Source organism: Rana temporaria, chromosome 7, assembly GCF_905171775.1.
Source record: "Rana temporaria chromosome 7, aRanTem1.1, whole genome shotgun sequence".
NCBI classification, from domain to species: Eukaryota; Metazoa; Chordata; class Amphibia; order Anura; family Ranidae; genus Rana; species Rana temporaria.
The window spans coordinates 143,527,919-143,540,898 of record NC_053495.1 but is presented as its reverse complement, the minus strand read 5'-3'; the positions used below and the strand labels follow the sequence as shown (position 1 = coordinate 143,540,898).

Sequence of the window (12,980 nt, the reverse complement as noted above, 5' to 3'; positions counted from 1 at the left end):
TAGTTGTTGCGCAATCAAATACTCCCAAAATAAAGCTCTATTTGTGCGAACAAAATGATAAAAATTTAATTTGGGTACAGTGTAGCATGACTGCGCAAATGTCATTCAAATTGCGACAGTGCTGAAAGCTGAAAATTGGCTTGGGCAGGAAGGTGCTTAAGTGCCTGGTATGGAAGTGGATAAGATTGTTAAATGATCCTGCCTCCATACCTGGTATGAAACTAGGGTTTCCTAGGATGGGAAACAAAGGTGATTGTCTCGATGAGAATTTAGGATCACGACAGATCTTTGAAGTAATCGCAGTGTAGGGCATATTGTAGGGTGTGTCTTAAGCAGGGCCGATCCTAGGCAGGGTGCATGCACAGTTCCGAGCCGAGCGCCACAGCCATATTGTCGACTTCCTGGCGGGCTCTGCATGTGGAGTTTGCGAACACGCCGGAGCTTATCCTTACCTTTTGCACTGGGGTGCTTTTCAGGCATTTTTGTGTTAAAAATAGTGCCTGTATAGCGCCTCTCAAGCCTCCCCAGTGTGAAAGCCTGAGTGCTCTCACACTGCGGTGGTGCGCTTGCAGGACAGGAAAAAAAGGCCGGGAAACAGCGTCTTTGGTGCGGTGCGGGAGCGCTGTACACCGCTCCTACACCATGCCTGCCATTGAAATCAAAGGGCAGCGCTGCCGATGTGCCTGCAATGCGCTTCAGCAGCGGCGCTTTGATTATTTTATTCGCCGAAAAGTGACGCTATTACAATGGTAAAGCGCCGCTAAAGGTAATGCCGCTTTAACGCTAATGCCCCCAGTGTGAAAGTAGCCTTACTGACAGGAGAAAAGTGCCCGGTTTTTACTGGCTGACAGTAAAAATACTGACAGTTGGCAACACTTATAATGATACATAATCACCTGATAAATGACTATATACAGTCCTGCATTACTAACAGGTAAATGTTTCAGTTTGTTTGCCCCCCAAAAATCTTGAGCACCAGCCGCCACTGTCTCAAGTGCTAAGCTTTGCCTGATTTTCTTTCCCTAAGCTCTGCTTGTTTTAGACACTTGTATTGTTTGGTCATAGCTGTTTTTTGTTTGCATTAGGACTACTTTCCTCTTCATACAACTAGGTGGAATAGAAGAGCCATGGAGAAGCTCAGCCTGGGCACACAAGCACAGCGCCACCTAGACGCCATAGGCGGTACTGTCACGTCTGTAGAGTGTCCGGGGATGCGGCTTGTTATATATCGCTCGGCTCTCATCTCATCGCTCCATCTCCAGGAAGGAGCACCGAGCCGGCCGAGTCTATGTCTGTCCGTGTGTCCTGTCCCTTCTACACACAGCGAGCGCCCCATGCCGCCCTGTGCCCGCACTGCCAACCCCTGACCGGCACCTGCCTACTAAGGAGGAGGAGGAAGAGGAGGGAAGAGCCGGACCAGGCTCAGCTCAGGTGAGACCACCTTTCCCCTACACCCTATGTGCCAGCACTGCCCGACACCCCTCTCCTGGGGGGTACCGATCAGTCCATGTATAGGACTCAATGGCTTCTGTGTGTCATACCAACACCTGATCCAGGCACACATATGCCAGGGAGCTGCCATAGATCTCCTGTAGGTGTGCCATAGGGTGACAATCTGCAGTAGCTGTGCCATAGATCCGTTATAGAAGTGCCAGGGATCTGCCATGTATCTGTCATTGCTCTGCCAGGGATCTACCATAGCTGTACTAAAGATCTGCCATAGCTGTGCTATAGAGCCACCTTATATCTGCTCCAACTCTGCCATAGCTGTGCCATAGGGCCACTATATATCTGGCAGGGACCTGCTGTAGCTCTGCCATAGATGTGTCATGGTACTGCCGTAGAAGTTCCATGGATCTGCCATAGATGCGCCGTGGATCTGCCGTAGATGCGCCGTGGATCTGCCGTAGATGCGCCGTGGATCTGCCCTAGATGCGCCAGAGATCTGCCCTAGATGTGCCATGGATCTGCCCTAGATGCGCCATGGATCCGCCCTAGATGTGCCATGGATCTGCCCTAGATGCGCCATGGATCCGCCATATGTCTGGCAGAGCCATAGCTGTGTCAAAGATTCAACTTACATCTGACAGGGATGTTGTAGCTGTGCCATGGATCTGCCATAGCTCTGCCTTAGATGCCCCATGGATCTGCCGTAAATGCACCAGGGATCTGCAGTAGCTGTGCCATGAATCTGCCATAGCTGTGCCATAGATCCAGCATATATCTGGCAGGGATCTGCCGTAGCTGTGCCATGAATCTGCCATAGCTGTGCCATAGATCCAGCATATATCTGGCAGGGATCTGCTGTAGCTGTGCCATGGATCTGCCATAGATGTGGCAGGGATCTGCCATAGCTGTGCCATAGATCCAGCATATATCTGGCAGGGATCTGCCGTAGCGGTGCCATGGATCTGCCATAGATGTGGCAGGGATCTGCTGTAGCTTTGCCATGGTTCTGCCATATATCTGGCAAGGATTTCCTGTAGCTGCTCCATGGATTTGCCATAGATGCACCAGGCATCTGCAGTAGATGTGCCATAGATCCACCATATATCCAGCAGGAATCTTCTGTAGCTCTGCCATAGATGCTCCATGGATCTGCCATAGCCCCATATATATCTGGCAGAGATTTGGCAATACTGTGCCATTGACCCAACATATATCTGGCAGGGATCTGCTGTAAGTGTGCCATAGATGCACCATGGATCTGCCATAGATGTGCCAGGGATCTAGAGTAGCTGTGCCATAGATCCACCATATATCTGGCAGGGATCTGCAGTAGCTCTGCTTTAGATGCACCATGGACTTGCCATAAATGCGCCAGGGATCTGTTATAGCTGTGCCATGGACCCGCCATAGCTGCACCATAGATGTGCCATGGCCTTCTTTGTATTACTACTGCAGGTTAAATCTAAAGTATATGCAAAAATGATTTTTGGTCATTTGCACAGTAAAAATAATCGCTAATGACGTGTGCCCCATCTCTGTCCAGCGCTGACTTTTAGTTCCAGCTCTAGTATAGTGATCACTGTGATTTGCTCACTTGGCACCTCCTCCATTCAGAAAAATCCTTGCATTCTTGCAAGGTGCATTGGGGTTGGGGGGGGGGGGGAATCACGATGCTCATCTACACCTCCTCCAATCACAGAGCACCTTGCACCTGAAAAGAATACAAGGCCTTTTCTAAATGGAGGAGGTGTCTGTGATATCTGTACTATAGCCAGAACTACAAGTCTCAGCGCTGGACGACGTTCAGTGCTAACGGGGGAGGGGCTGCTGCCTGAGTAAAAGTAAAGCTGGTCATACATATATAGATTTCTTTTATTCAGATTTATCATCCACACTCTACAGATGGATGAATGTCTTGCTGCAGCTATTGTATTTTCACATCCGGCCCCACCAGCTGTCACAATCCCCAAACAGTGGCTGCATCTGATTGGATATCGGTGCTGCTGGTGTGACAGTCTTCTGCCCGGATCCTTACAGGGGAATGTTGGGTGGGAAAGGGCTGACGGGGCCACACACTGTGCTGATCTTGGCCAATCCAGCTGGAAAAGGATGAAATCTTCTCCATGTGTGGATATGTACCAAACACGGCGCAGCCAGACACGACGCAGCCAGACACGGGGATCTCATTACGAATCATTGTGCGCCCTATACCAGATTTAACAGTTGGGTTCTATTTGTCAGAATATTTGAAATGCAGTTTTTATAAAAGAACCTCTGGCAACCAATAAGAACGTGTCACTTACTTAAATGATAATAGTACACTCAAATCGGACAGATTTCTGCTCTTAAGGTGTATTTCCACTTTTGCCATCTTAATTGAGAACCCTCAACTATATGTTTATTATGTGTTGCGATTCACACAGCATACCTGAAAATAATAAAAAAAATATATAATATAAATAATAATAATATATATAATAATAATAAAAAAATTGTGTGTGTGTCTATATAATATATTAATAATAACATGTGTGTGTGTGTGTGTGTGTGTATGTGTATGTGTATGTATGTGTATGTGTGTATATATATGTATATGTATGTATGTATATATATATATATATATATATATATATATATATATATATATATTATAAAGAATTTATTAATATAATAATAATAAAGTGTGTGTGTGTGTGTGTATATATATATAATATATATATTAGACTTTAACCACTTCAGCCCCGGAAGATTTGGCTGCTCAATGTCCAGGCTATTTTTTTTGCGATACGGCACTGCGTCACTTTAATCGTGCAACGTTGTACCCAATCAAAATTGACGTTCTTTTTTCCCCCCACAAATAGAGCTTTCTTTTGGTGGTATTTGATCACCTCTGCGGTTTTTATTTTTTGCGCTATAAACAAAAATAGAGCGACAATTTTGAAAAAAAAATAAAAAAAATTTACTTGTTGCTGTAATAAATAGCTCAATTTTTTTTTTTAAAAAACATTTTTTATCCTCTATCTAGGCCGATACGTATTCTACATATTTTTAGTAAAAAAAAAAAATAAGCGACTGGTTTGCGCAAAAGTTATAGCGCCTACAAAATAAGTGACAGAATTATTTTTTTACTAGTAATGGCGGCGATCTGCGATTTTTATTGCGACTGCGACATAATGGCGGACACATCGGACACTTTTGACACATTTTTGGCACCATTCACATTTATACTGCAATCAGTGCTATAAATCTGCACTAATTACTGTATAAATGTGACTGGCAGGGAAGGGGTTAACACTAGGGGGTGAGGAAGGGGTTAAATGTGTACCCTAATTAGTGTTCTAACTGTGGGGGAAGGGGGGTGACTGGGGGAGGTGACCGATCTGTGTCCCTATGTACAAGAGACACAGATCCGTCTCCTCTCTCCCCTGACAGCACTGCTGTCTGTGAGAGCCGGCAATGAGAGATGATCTCATATGTAAACATATGAGATCATCTCTCATTGGCCGCACAGATCGCCTAGCAAACGGCCACTCTGATTGGCCGTTCACAGCGATCTGTGATTGGCTGTGTCCAAGGGACACATCCAGCACAGCAGTTCCCCGCTGCGAGCAAAGGGGCGGACGTCAATTGACGGCGCCCCAGAGAAGTAGAACCACCCTGCGGCCGTATATAGTCGTACGGCCGTCGGGAAGTGGTTAAAGGAGAAAGTTGACAGTAGGCAGATATGCGGTCTCACTGGACTGGGCTTTTTTCCCCCGGGGCCGCATATCTACATATCTGTCTTTGTGCTGGGAGGGTGCCACACAGTGCACTCCCAGCACAGAGACCCGGGTCTCAGTGGGAGCCCTGGATCCCGTACTAACGATCGGGACCCAGAATTTCCGGTTATTTTGGGTTGTTCTTTGGTGGTATTTTTTTTTTTTTTTTTACTGTTTTACACCAGTTTTTCTTTTAATAATAATAATAAAAAAAAAAGCTATTTATCACCAACTTGTCCTAAAAAAAAAAAAACAAGGTATAATCCACTTGGATGCACAAAGTAGTAGTGATGATATGTATGGTTTACTAACATGTCAAAGTTGCAAAATTGTGCTTAGGCATTAACATTTGTTTTACCCTTAGGCGCAAAGGTTTTACACAAGTTCGGAGGTAAGCAGCAATTTTTATTTCACCTTGAATCTATGCTTTGTCAATTGGAACATGTTACAAATAAATATAAAGTAGGTGTTATCCCTATTCGGCTGCAAAAGTGGAAATGCACTTTAAGATGTTGTCACTGCATCTTGCGCAACCTTTCTTAATATTATGTGTTGTACGTTAGTAACAATGAATGCATTTAGGGCTTCAGTTGCTGCATGTTTATCTACCTTTTTTAATAATGTGTTAGGCTTTAAATGTATTCATTGTTACTAATGAATACATTTAAAGCCTAATTAAATTCTCACTTTAATTCAAGCTTCAAAGCAAAAGCTGTTTAATATTTTACAATTCATGTTCATTTCAAAACATCCAGTCTGAGTAGGAAAGTCTGTCCCCTGCCAGCAGCTGTAGAGTGGGGCCCTTGCTACCTGTAAAGAAGCAGCAGGCGCTACACAGAAGTCCAACACCCCCCTGATTAGTTAGGATTGCTTTGCAGACCGTTCTGGTGCAGTAAAAGCATTTCAGACTTCTGCAGAGAGACCCCTGCTTCCGCACAGAGAACAAAGACCCCACTCTGTAGCTGCTGGCAGAGGACAGTTTTTTTTTTTTTTTTTTTTTTTTTTTTTTTTTTTTTTTTACTCAAGCTACATCTACTTTTTTAATATGAATTGTATGACATTGTTTGTATTGGAATGTAGGCCCCTTTTGCAGGTATAGCTTTGTAAAACATTAAAAATAAGTATCTACACGGTTTAAAATCCAGCAATACACAGTCTTACCCTGCTCTGCACATGCTCAGTTGCTCTCCATTTTTAGGCACTGCCAAGTTTGTAAAGGCCGATCTGCTGACAACCTTAAAGAGGAAGTAAACCATGATGAGGTTTACTTCCTCTATGTCTCCCTGCAAAGGTAAAGCATAATGGGTTACTATGCATCGCATAGTAGCCCATTATGTGACACTTACCTGCAGTAGAAGCCCGCGATGTTGCCGTCTTCCTCCATGGCAGCGAGCGTCCATCTTCAGCCCTCTTCTTCCGGGGGCCGCGAACTCTGGCTCTGTGACTGGCCCGCATGCCAACATCCCTTGTAATAGGAATAGTGTGTGACAGGTCCTCTGTATTGAGATATGCGGGGTCAATAAGACCCCACATCTCTCCTCCAGGCTGGAAAGCATGAGATTGGTGAATTTTTTCCCCAGATCTCATGCTTTCGGCCGCAATTGCTTTGTTTACTTCCGGGTACCCGGGCGTGACGTCATAACGTCACACCTGGGCCTCCGACGAAATCTCTTTGCTCTTCATTCGGCGGTGGCCGATTCGTTCTTCAGGCCTCCGATGGCACGGGAGACCTCCGAGAAGCACCGGATGGCGGCGGAAGGGGGGTATGTCCCCTCCCGCCGCCTGTAAGAATGATCAAGCGGCGGAACCGCTGCTATGATCGTTCTTATGGTGCGCAAAATCGCCGCCTGTAAAAAAGGATATCTGAATGATGCCTGTAGCTGAGGGCATCATTCAGATATCCCCCACTGAAGTCCAGGACGTCATATGACGTCCTACGGTACGGAAGTGGTTAAATATGTTTGATATTACACACATTTTGCAGTCATTCATGCACTTTATATGTGTCATATCACATTGGTTACTTCAATGTAGTGTGGCACACTTCATCTGTTATTGTTTTAATTTTCCAGCACAATGGACATTTTATATATTATGTTTTAAAATCGTGCACGGTTTGCACTAAGATATTCATGTATTTTATGTGTCATATCACATTGGTAATCCTTAATATAGTGTAGCATTTTATGTTTTTATATATTTATAAGATTGTGATCAGTGCCAGCAGCTGTATCAACTAAGAAGGTTCTGAATCATTAGTTTGGTTTGCTCGTGAGCTTATTCAGTTTATCTCCAACATGAACAAACAAGGACAATTATTAATGGGGAATGAATGTTCCTTGCTAAAGAACAGGGCTTGACAAATTACAGATGCCAGGTCACCATGGCAACCAGAAACCGCGTCCTGACGCCTGGGCTTCTGCCAGCCCACTCACCGCCAGCACCAGGCGTGAGCAACTCCCATTGCCTGACGGACATGCACCGTGCCTGCACCAACTTAAGATATATGCTTATAGAAGTTGCTCCACTTGTCACAGGCTTCAAACCAAGCTGTGATCAGCGCTTCAGCTGGCCGCCCACTCTCAGATGAGCACCGAAGAAGTCCTCATCCTTTGCCTCCCAGCCTGGGATGAGTCGCCAGTCCAGGAACCATAAAGGCAGCGCTTTTTTGCATACTCTGCATGCGCGGCTGCCCCGCTCCTTCCAAAATAGCGCCGGGCTCAGTGAGCTCCGCAAGGGACAGCAGCTCCCCTAAGTTAACCCGCTGACTCTGAAGACAGCCAAAACCTCTTCCCCCAACAATCTGCTGGCCTCTCCCCAGATGCATCTCTCATTTCCCAGTGGTGCAACAGGTGCTGGCCAAGGTATCGGCCACAATTTTTGCTGAGTTTCGGAGGGAACTCTGAGAGTTTGGACACCACACTACCTCACTGGAGGTCCGCATGGATGCCGCTACCACACTCCTAGAGGGACAGGAACAAGACCTGGAGAAGGCTCTGCGTGAATTAGAAGTCCTCAAAGACCAGCTAGAGGACATGGAAAATAGGGCCAGGAGAAGCAACTTGTGCATCAAGGGCCTCCCAAAGAAAGTAGTTGATCTGCAGGGTACTGTACAGGCCCTGTTCCAAGAATTAGCACCTGATCTTCCCCTCGAATGCCTGGAGATGGACAGGGTTCATAGAGCCCTGGGCCGAATGCGGAACTATGGTCCTCTTGACATTGAGGTAAAAATGCATTTCTATTGCTCTAAAGAACTCTTTCTACAAGCAGCCAGGCTCTCATTGACCCTTCAACTCCAGGGCCATAAATATAGCCTCTATGCTTACCTCTCACAAGTTACCATGCAGAAGCGCCACACAATGGGGCCATATTTGATTCCACTACAATCGGCTAGTAAATAGGGGGGGGGGGGAACTCCAGCTCTGCAGCAGAGCCAATGTTTCTCTCTTCCTCTCCACACGCGGTCACCCCTGTTCACCCTCCACCCCCTCCCTCAGCAGACCTGCCGCCACCATTTACAAAGGCTTCCCCACACTCCCGTTGGCACCAGCCAGTCCATGTGCACCGTGGCCCACCCCTTTTTATCCCCACCAGTCCTCGAGGGTAGAAGGGAGGCGAGCAGACACAACAGGCACATCAAAAAACCTCAGCACCAACAACCTCAAGTGTCAAATCCCCACACTCAGAGCCCCAAAGGGACACACATCCCCTGAAACCACCCAATGAGAGAGCCACCCCACCCAGCAGCATGCCCGACTCCGGTCCCCTCCATGTGCAAATTCAAGATCTACCACCTCCGTCGTTTGAAAATAAAGCCCTGTAAGTAAAAAATAAAAAAAGTCTCCTAACTTTTTTTAGCTGGCTCCTAGATTCAAAGGAAATTTGTCAAGCCTTGCTAAATAACATTATTTTTTTATCAAGTTGTAATGGATAAAGTTCTGACTTCTCTCTATAACAACAGGCTAACAGACAGAAATAAAAGCCTAGCATAGGTCCCAAAGCTGGGAATAGATGGATCAAAATTTGTCCCTGGGTGAACTTCAATCTATCTTTGGCTGTTCCCATTCCAGAGAAGTCAGTCTAATAATCGACTTCTCTTGAACCAGCTTGTTGGAAAAATTTCCTTTGATCAGCACTGCAGCAAATGGCTGCAGTGCTGATTAGTGAAGTCTATGGGACACAGCATGCTGTTATCTGCACTTTTTTTTTTCTATCAGCAAAACGCAGATAACCCTATTTTAGGCAGCTATTTCAATGCATCCCTAATAAATAATATTAAAAAAAATGATATGTTATAGTTGATGGAAAAGGATTTGCAGAACACTGGGATATCTAGAGAGCCCACAGCAGATGTAGCCTTCCATAAAAAAAAACCCCTGTCTGATTAACACCTCGGTTGGAGCAAGTCACTGGAAATTTTGGTTCCGGCTGACCAATTCGTCCCTGAACCGGAGAACCGGGAATGCACCAGACCCCCTGCTGCGAGCCGCATCTGTCAGAAGTGGGTTCACACTTCCGACAGATGCGGCTCGCAGCCGGGGTCCGGTGCGTTCCTTGTTCTCTGTTTCAGGAACGAATTGGGGCCGAATTTTTTGCCTGAATTCGGCCTTGAAGTGGAGCTAAAGACGCACAACGTTCCTGTGCAAGCCGCTCCACAGCCGCAACGGAGATATGTAAACCGGCTCCATAGAGAGCCAGTCACAATCTCCTGTCATGCAAGTTGGATGCAGTGAAATCCAATTTGCATAGGTGTAAACTCGGCCTAAACTATTCTCTGTAACCAGGCGTTTTACAGTTGGTTGGAAGGGGACAGAATCAGTCATAATAAATGAGCCTAAAGATAGAAGAGTATACAATATTTATACAGAATATTTCATATTTACCAGTCTAATGCCGCATACACACGGTCGGAATTTCCGACAACAAATGTTCGATGTGAGCTTGTTGTTTGAAAATCCGACCGTGTGTATGCTCCATTGGATGACAATGCTCGATGCATGCTCGGAATCTTTGAACTTCATTTTTTCCGGCTCGTCGTAGTATTGTATGTGACCGCGTTCTTGACGTTGCAAGACAAGTTTGAGCGAGCAACACAGTTTTGATGTCAGAATGTCCGATCGTGTGTACGCAGCATTACACTATGCTTTCACCGGTAAATGATTGCAATTATGAAATGCTCGCTAATGCCAAAGTCGTTTGAATGAATGTTTGCAGATCCGGTACAGAGAGCGTGTTTTGCATTGTACCAGGCTTTCTGTGCTCTTGTCTTTACTTTGATTTCTTTTTTTTCCCCATCAGCGGTTATTGCATTGTGTTTCAACTGCATTAGCTAACATTTTTCCCAACTACTTCCTAACCACCCATCACAGACACATCCATCTATTTCTTTCTTTGCACCTTACATTCAGTCTGGATGAAGTCATTGGTAAGTGGTGCCTGTGATAAAGCCACATGTTTTCAATGTGCACCATTACAACCTTCCAGCCACCGCTGTCCTAACATCCAATGACCTCATCAGTTGATAAGGAAGGTGTTGGGCACTTGCACAGCATTTGTGTTTTCCCCTACCCTGCCCCTCTCCGTCAGCTCTGGGGTCACATTAGCTGAATGACGGAGAGAAACTGAGGGAGAAGATGAACATTGTAATACTAATTGGTACCAATGTGCAAAGGTGTGTTCGCTTTGGAAGAAAAATCTCCTCTTAATGTTGGCTGTCCAACGTAGGACACCCAACGTTAGAGGAGATTATTCTTCCAAAGCAAACACACCTTTGCACATCGGTACAGATTATCATTCCAATGTTCCACTTTATTCAGCTTATGGGACCCTAGAGCCGACGGAGGGGGGCAAACAAAAATTCTGTGCAAGTGCCCAAAATCCTCCTTACTCAACCGATGATGAGGTGGCAACCATACCTACGTGTGTGGTTGTTGCTGCGTTATGTACTATAGTTTTTTTTTTTTTAATTCCTTTATTTTCAAGTAGAAAAGACAGTACGGCTGTCGACCGGTACAAAATACATACAGCGTTAGGATCTAGTATAGGTCACACAAAGAGATAACAAAAAAAAAACAAGAAGGGGTCACCAAACTAAATTGACAGAAATACTTCAGTAGAGTACTGTTGACAAGGCATAAATGGTAGGTCAAAGATACCGGAGTCGAGTATGAGGCCTTAGAGGCAACCAATCAGATGATTATATGACCAATAACCTCTAGAAATGCAGAAGGGGGGGCAGAGGAAGCCAACAACCAGACGGGCCCAGATAAAGGCCCACATAGCTATCAGGCATTCACAGGATAGTGCAGGTTCAAGGTGAAAAGGTCCATTATTGGATTGCTAGCGAGGAGGAAAGGACATCAGCAAAAAGAGGAGGGGGGAGAGAAAGAGGAGAAGGCCGAGAACCGACCCTTAAAAGAAGGGGGGAGGTGCCGGAGAAAGAGGGGGGAGAGAACAGAATAACAGAAAGAAGTGTGAGGCCCCGTACACACGACCGAGGAACTCGACGTGCCAAACACATCGAGTTCCTCGTCGAGTTCAGTGTTAAAGCCGCCGAGGATCTCGGCGGGCCGACTTTTCCCATTGACTAATGAGAAAATAGAGAACATGTTCTCTATTTGGCCCGACGAGTTCCTCGTCGGCTTCCTCGCTGAAAAGTGTACACACGACCGAGTTTCTTGGCAGAATACGGCTCGGACCGAGTTTCTGGCTGAATTCTGCCGAGAAACTCGGTCGTGTGTATGGGGCCTGAGAGTATCCCCCGACCAGGAGGCAAGGCAAGCCCTGTGGGTCAACCAGACCTAGCCACTTCACGAAGATACTCGTCTGTGTAGATGAAATTTTTCCAGGGTCTCCAGGTCTCCCGAAAGGTCTCCTCCCTGTTGTGCAAGGTGGCCGTGAGATCTTCCATGTCTCTCAGTTCGTTCACTTTAGAGAACCATAAGGATTTTGCCGGTGGGTTCTCCGATCTCCAACAGAGAGGGGACGCATGCCTTGGCAGCATTCAGCTACTGTATAGTAAGGTAGGCCTTATATTTCCGAATGGGGCGCTCGGAGAGATGGAGCAGACATGCTGCGGGGTTGTCTTCCAATGAGACATCAGTCAGGTGCTTGATCGTGCGAGTCACCTCGCGCCAGAAAGATAAGAGTTTGGGACAGGCCCAAAATATGTGCAGCATCGTCCCCTCCGCGGCACCACAACGCCAACACACGCTCGGGACCTGCGGGAGAAAACGGTGCAGGGTGGCAGGCACCCTATACCATCGAGTCAAGATTTTATAGCAGGTCTCCTGAATTTTGGTAGCCATGGAGGACTTCTGCGCCTATAGTTTTGTTTTTGTTTTTAAACTTTAGAATGAGGTGCCTTGAGATTATGCGTCATTTTAAAGGGTGCCTTGCATAGGCATTAAGGGCCCCTCAGGCGGCGCCCCTATATGGTTAATGGATAGATTTATGCATAGCATGAATCTATCCACGGCTGCCGCAGTCACCCCCTATTAATGCGTCTGGCCCCTTTCAGGATGCCGGGTGCCTAAAATTACAACGGTGGGGGTGTTTTTTTTTTTTAAGCACCTGATTAGAGCCATATGTTCTAATAGACTTCAAAATAGGGTGGACTCAGAGCGCAGAGCATTGCGCTCCGGGCCCACCTAGGTGTGTTAGAAAAGAAAATTAATATTGGCTTTTCTAACACTGAATCGCCTTCTCCACCAATCAGGAAGTGCGGGTCTGATACCCGTTTCCTGATTGGCTGAAAGGTCAGGTGATCCTATG

General features: G+C 46.1%; 1 protein-coding gene across 2 annotated transcripts in view; it reads left to right on the top strand.

The window, feature by feature from the left end:
• The first annotated feature begins 1,206 nt into the window (after positions 1-1,206).
• LRRC8D (leucine rich repeat containing 8 VRAC subunit D) overlaps positions 1,207-12,980 on the top strand; it is a 95,221-nt gene continuing 83,447 nt past the window's right edge. Inside the window, exons 1-2 of one of the 2 annotated variants that reach the window (XM_040360066.1) lie at positions 1,207-1,431; positions 5,572-5,598. The gene's annotated coding sequence lies outside the window, so the exon portion shown is untranslated. The remainder of the gene's footprint in view (positions 1,432-5,571; positions 5,599-12,980) is intronic. The other variant, XM_040360067.1, reaches the window with a different exon arrangement.